Below are 6,549 nucleotides of genomic sequence, written 5' to 3'. Positions count from 1 at the left end.
GGGTCTTTGAAAGTCCATTTTCCCTCAGGAACTTGGCGAAAATTCTTTACGGGATAGACAAAGAGGTCACTATGGTCGATGACGGGCTTAGCTCTCGGGGTAAGCAAATCCAGCGTCCCGTCAACTGAGGGGAGGAAGCAGGAGTTTGCACGGTGTGAACCTGAGAGTTGTCCGTCTGTCCTGTGGACAAGGGAAAGAGGTAGAGGAAATCTAAAGTAATTAATACCTTCATAGTTGCACCAATTAGAGTTTTGATCTTGAAAAATGACTGGAAAGCAGGAGCATTAAAAGAAGTGTTGTAGGGAGTTGAAAGCCAGTGGTTAAGTATGGGTCCTGAGGTTTCAGGTGAGTCGCACTAAACCGCCCAGCATGGGTAGAGGAGTTCTCTCTCGGGTATAGGCGCAGGACTGCAGCGGCACTCGTGATAAATTGCGAAAGCAAACGCGAGAGCGAGGGGGACAGTTATCATCTAACTCTCCCAGAGCGTGCCAGTTATTCTGTAAGCGGACTAGAGCACTGGAAGGCAGGGAGGAAGCTAGTGGCTGTGGGTACTTGGCCCTGGGTCCAAGAAGTCTCTGTCCTTCCTGAATAGAGCTTTAGGTCTTGGAGGGGCTTCCTCGTCCACCTGGGTTTTTCAGGCTGTCCAGGGTCCTCCGTGTCCTGTGGAGACTTGGGGGAAAGGGGTGGATTCATGGGAATGGCTGGAATGTGGGTCTTCGGGTTCCTGTACCATCAGTGGAGGCAGGTTGAATCCTGGACAGATGGACCCAACTCGTGACTCCCTGGAGCTTAACTGCTGTAGGGGTGCTCAGCAGGACTTGTTAAGGACCCTTCCACTTTGGGAGTAGCTGGGCGCCGGGGGACTCATCTTTCCAGGTCTCTAAGAGCACCCAGTCCCCAGGATTTACCGTGGAGTGACTGGGGCTCTTACCTGGGGAGGGCTGGGTTCTGTTGCCGTATGCTTGTGTCGCCCTCTGGACCTGGCGTAGGTTTATAATGTATTTAAGATGGGCTTGGGTTTCTGGGCCAGTTAGCATGTCCAAGGTAAGGAATGGCCTTCTGTGTGTCATTTCAAAGGGGCTTAACTTAGTGGTTGTTTTAGGGGCTGCCCTGACCCTTAAGGGAGCTATTGGCAGCAGGCGGTACCACGGTTCTGGTTTCCTGACAGTATGCCCACGGTTTTCTTTAGGGTGTGATTAGCCTGTTCTACTTTTCATGAGGACAGAGGTCTCCTGGACGAATGCAGGTGGTATCTGGTCCTGAAGGCCTGTGAGAGCTGCTGGGTAACCCTGGCTTTGAATGAGGGTCCACTGTCACTCTGGAGGTGGCGGGGTAACCTGAACCTAGGAGTGATTTCTTGTATTGATAGAAGTGCTCTAGCCACTTTGGTTGCCTTTTCCGTCCTACTGGGGAAGGCCTCTGCCCATCCAGTGAAAGTGTCTTTAAATACTAATAAGTATTTGAAGCCTTGGAAAGAGGGCACCTGACTGAAACCCATTTGCCAGTCCTCTCCTGGGTAAGTTCCACGTCACTGGGCTGGGCTAACAAGAGGGGGAGGGGGTGCGGCTTGAGGCTGCCTCCGGATTATGGGTGGTACAGAGGGCGCAGGCTCCAGTAACCCTTCTGATTATCCCTGGGAGCCCTTTCCTGTAAAAAGCTGGAAAACCACAGCAGACGTGGCATCCCTCCCCAGATGGAGGAATCATGTGGCCCTTTAATAATTTTCCATCGGTCAGGAAGAGGTACGAGCAATTTTTGATCTATGTGCCACCAGCCATCTATTCCCTTAGTTCCCCCTTGGTCTTGTGACCAGGTCTCTTCGGAAGCTGAGTATCTGGGTGCAATGTTAGAAGGGGCAAGGGATGGGATCAATGCCATTTCTGTTGTGGGTATCAGGGCTGCTTTCTTGGCTTCCCGATCTGCCCTGTTGTTCCCTTGGGTAATTTGAGAAGTTCCCTTTTGGTGCCCGCAGCAGTGAATGAGTGCTACCTGTTTTGGGTTTTGAACCACTTCTATGAGATGTAAAATCTCAGCCTCAGTTTTTAGAGGAATTTCTTGTATTTAAAAATTCTCTCTTTCCTTCCAGATAGCTATGTGGGCATGCAGAACAGGTAGGGCATATTTTGAGTCTGTGTATATATTTACAATTTTTCCTTCCCCTAGGGTTAAGGCTCGGGTTAGAGCTATCAGTTCAGCCTTCTGGGCTGAAGTGTTGGGTGGCAAAGGTTTCACTTCTGTGACACTGTGAGCGCTCATGATAGCATCCCCTGCCCTCCTGACCCCGTCCTTAATAAAGCTACTGCCGTCAGTGAACCATTCTTCCTCAGGGTTTTCTATGGCTTGATCTGTTAGATTAAACCTACAGGCATAGACCTGGTCAAGGGTTTCGAGGCAGGAATATATTAGCTCTGGGCTGTCAGCAGGCATCCGTGGAGCTGGGTTGAGGGTGCAGCAAGTTTTGAGGGTTACCTCTGGGGAGTCGAGGAACAAAGCCTGGTACTTAGTAAAGCAGCCTCCAATTAGCCAATGGTGGCCTTTGAGCTCCAGGATCCCTTGTACTTGATGGGAGGTCTGGACTTCCAGTGGCTGTCCAAAGGTAAGCTTGTTAGCTTCTTCCTATAGAGCAGAGGCAGCTACTACCCGAAGGCAGCCAGGCCAACTTCTAGTTGTTGAAAAAATAGCCTATAGGCTGAGGAACTGGCCCTAGCTTCTGTACTAGGACCCCCCCAAGCTGTCCCTTGCTTTTCAGTCACGTATAAGATGAATGGCTTTTTCAAACTGGGGAGACCCAGAGCAGGGGCTCTGGTGAGGGCCTGCTTGATAGGATTAAAAGCCTTTTCCTGTTCCCCAGTCCAAAGTAATGGTTTTGTATCTGGGCCTTTAGTGGCTTCATACAGGGGCTTAAGCCATTATCCCAAATCCTGGAATCCAAATTCTGCAAAATCCTGCCACGCCCAAAAAAAGTGTTTGTCTTTGGAGAGCTTAGGCCTAATATAGCCCGTTTTCTATCTGGAGATAACTGTCTACTTCCGAGGTTTATAATATAGTGCAGATGTTTACCTTGTTGCTTTGAGATTTGTGCCTGTGTCCGAGAGACTCTAACCTCGGGCCCCAGGGAAATCAAGGACTTCAATTGTGTTCTGATTTGAGGCCTCCGTGGAGGGGCTGCATATTAATATATCAATATCTACATACTGTAGAACAGCCCCTTCTTTTAGGTGTTATCTCCCTTAGTTCCTTTCCTAGGGCCTGGGCGAACAAGTGTGGGCGGTCCCGAAGCCCCTGAGGCAGTACTGTCCAGGTGTATTGTTGCATTTGGCCTGAGAGGGCATTCGTCCACTGGAAGACAAACAGATACTGTGAGGAGGGATGAACTGGGATGCAAAAAAGGCATCCTTGAAGTTGAGCACAGTAAACCATTTAGCATCCTCAGGGATTTGGGCTAATGTGTTATAAGGATTGGCCACGAGGGGGTGAATAGGGACCACAGCATCATTTCCTGCTTTAAGATCTTGTACCATTCTGTATTCCCCATTTGCCTTAACATCGGGAAAAATAGTATTGCGTGGAGACTGGCGGGACACCAAGAGGCCATGTTTTAAGAATTTATCTACAGGGGGTTTTAACCCCCTTTTTTGCTTCCAACTTTATGGGGTATTGTCTCTTGTTAGGGTAGGCAGCTTCTGGCTTCAAGTTAATTTTACAGGTTGGGTGTTTATGGCCCTCCCAGGGACTCCTTTGTCCCAAACTGCAGGGTTCACTGGTTGGAGAATACAGCTGGGAACAGGCCCTTGATCTACCTTAGTCAGGGTCAAGATAAGGGGCTACTCTCCTCCTAACTGTAATATGGCCCTGAGGGAGCCCAGAAGGTCTCTCCCCAGTAGTGGGGTAAGACACTCAGGGACAGCTAAAAAGGCATGTGAAATCAAACGCTGCTCAAATTGGCACGTGAGAGGCCCAGTCAAGTAATGGGCGCGAGGCTTTCCTTGGACACCAGTCACGGTACAGCTTCTGGAGGAAAGAGGCCCAGCATGAGAAATCAGGACAGAGTAAGTGGCTCCCGTGTCCGTTAAAAAATCGATCTTCTCACCTGCCATATCATGGACCACCTGGGGCTCCGTGATGGAGACAAGACATCTCATGGGATGTCGTCCAGCATGGCAATCTCAGGAGTGGGGACCCCCCTTCCCCTTTGGGACCGACGGCAGTCCCACTTCCAATGACCTGTTTGTTTGCGGGCTGGGCGCGGCCTAGGGCCATTCTTGGGCCCAGTGGCCTGTTGACTTGCACTTGGACCATTCCCCCTCGTTGGTCTTACTTCCAGACAGATAGTTGAACTTTCTTGGCCCCCTTGGGTTGTCTTGAGGTTGCAAGGCGTGGCTGACAGCAACGGCTGTCAGTTTTGCACGAGCCTTGTCCTGTCTTTCCTCACGTTTGGTTCTTTCTTCCTCCTCAGCTTGATCTCGATTATTAAATACTCCAAAGGCCACCTCTAGGAGTTGGGGCATGGGGGCTTGTGGTCCTAATTATAACTTTTGGAGTTTCTACCTAATATCAGGGGCAGACTGGCTGATAAAGGGTTGTCCCAGCAGGGATTGACCTTCGGGGGTGGAGGGGTCAATGTTAGTGTATTTTCTAAAAGCCTCCACAAGCCATCATAAAAGAGGGCTGGATTTTCTTTTTCTTCTTGGGTCACTCCTTTAACCCTTCCATAGTTAACTGACTTTCTGATACACTTTCTTACCCCTTCTAATACACATTGGATCATGTGCTTGCTGGCTTCTGTTCCCTCCCAGGAATCATAATTCCAACAGAGCTCCTGATTTGGGACTGCGACTCCACCCATGACAAAATGTTTGGGTTGGTCCCTGGCAAGCTGGTCAGCGTGCCCCTGGACTGCTCCCCAATTCTCTGTTTCTCCTCAGGGGTACGGCAAGTAGATAGGACAACTTGGACATCCTTCCAAATTAAATCAAAGGCCAGAGTTAGGGCCTGAAACCCTTCAGCAAACTAGGGTCTTCAGCAAATCAGCCCAGTCTTTGTTTGCATTGGGCTGAATCAACTAAAGAGAAGGGCACATATATTCTGATTGTCCCTTTGCTATTTGCCACTTCCCTAAGAGGGGATAATTTCCCCGATCCTGGGTGACAGGAAGCTCCACTGCGAGTTACCCCGGACGGACTAGTCTGTCTTTCTTGGGGTATCGGAGGGTATAGAGGGACATGGGGCGGTGGAGTTTGGGATCAGTCAGAGGGCTCTGGAGAGGTAGGTGACACCAGAGAAGTGGGTGGCTCTGAAGAAGTCGGGTACTGTCAGGAGTAGGGGAGCTCGGTTTCCCCCCGACAGTTGGGGGAAGTTAGGAGGGGATCATCTAAAACGTCGGGAGGGTTTTCTGGTTCCCCAGGCTTTTGATTGCAGGAGCTGCATAGGGCGGGATTTTGGTAAAGGACCATGAAGGCTTGCACATAGGGAACCTCGGTCCACTTTCCTATCTTGCGGCAATAAAGATGCAATTGCAGAATGGTATTATAATTTACAGACCCATTTTCAGGCCATTTTTCTCCATCCCGGAACTGAAACAAAGGCCAGGCAGTGTTACAGTAGAATTTGTTTTTCCTTTCTTAACCCATCTATTTTAAAAAGTTTCTAGTTCTTAAAGGTTACACTCCAGAGGTGTTTCTTCTGGCTTGGGAGGGGATCCTCCCATGTTGGGTAACCTGCAACCGAGAACAGAAGAGCTCTCCTAGAAATGGAATTTGGTGTCCCAGAAACATCACAAGGAGGCGCTTGAAGGAGGTTCAGAGCATCCTCTGAATTCCCTTCAGTCTTATTGCTGATGGGGTTTGCAGCATCGTCTACTTCCCCATCGATTCCTAACCAGACATTTCCAGGCATCCTTGGTACCTTGTGCAAGGTGTCCCCCATGTGGCCAGGGGAGGACATTTGAACCAGTGCAGACCGGTTGCCAGGATTCCCCTTAGGGAGGGGTCTGTGGTCTATAGAGCTTATGCCCTGTGACAGGTCTTCCTGTGCTGGGGTGTAGTCCTCGTGATTAAGCATCTACAAAGTTTATAATGCAGGCTTCTGTGTAGCAGTGTGTAGGCTGCCGAGGCCTGGAGTGGGGGTCGGATAGGTGCAGAGAGGAGCCCTTGGAGAAATCCGAGGTGGGCGCTCTGGAAGATGGTACACGTTCAAGACCCAAGGGGCCGGGAGGCAGAGAAATTCTCATAGCAGATTTTTGGACATTGAGTGAGATGTGAAAGACTAGGCAACAGAAGAACCCCCAATCCATTACCCTATCTATCTGGAGGCTAAGATAAAATCATCAGGCACTTCCCAATTTTATCTGACAGAGGCAGCAGTGAGTTTGGCAGCGGCGGGAGGGGACGCACTTCAGGAATGAGGCCCAGAAAATCCTTCCCTGAAACGGTGCAGAGATACAAAGTGAGAAAGAGATGTTGCTGTAGAGCGAGTGAGGCGGGAAAGCAAAGCATAGGGGGGGCTCCATACGGGACGGGGGGGGGGGAGAGGGGGGGAGAGGGGGGGGGG

The sequence above is a fragment of the Aethalodelphis obliquidens genome, unplaced genomic scaffold (assembly GCF_003676395.1).
Source record: "Aethalodelphis obliquidens isolate GAN/ISIS:26980383/991018 unplaced genomic scaffold, ASM367639v1 scaffold25, whole genome shotgun sequence".
Classification (NCBI taxonomy): Eukaryota; Metazoa; Chordata; class Mammalia; order Artiodactyla; family Delphinidae; genus Aethalodelphis; species Aethalodelphis obliquidens.
This window is presented reverse-complemented; position numbering follows the sequence as displayed.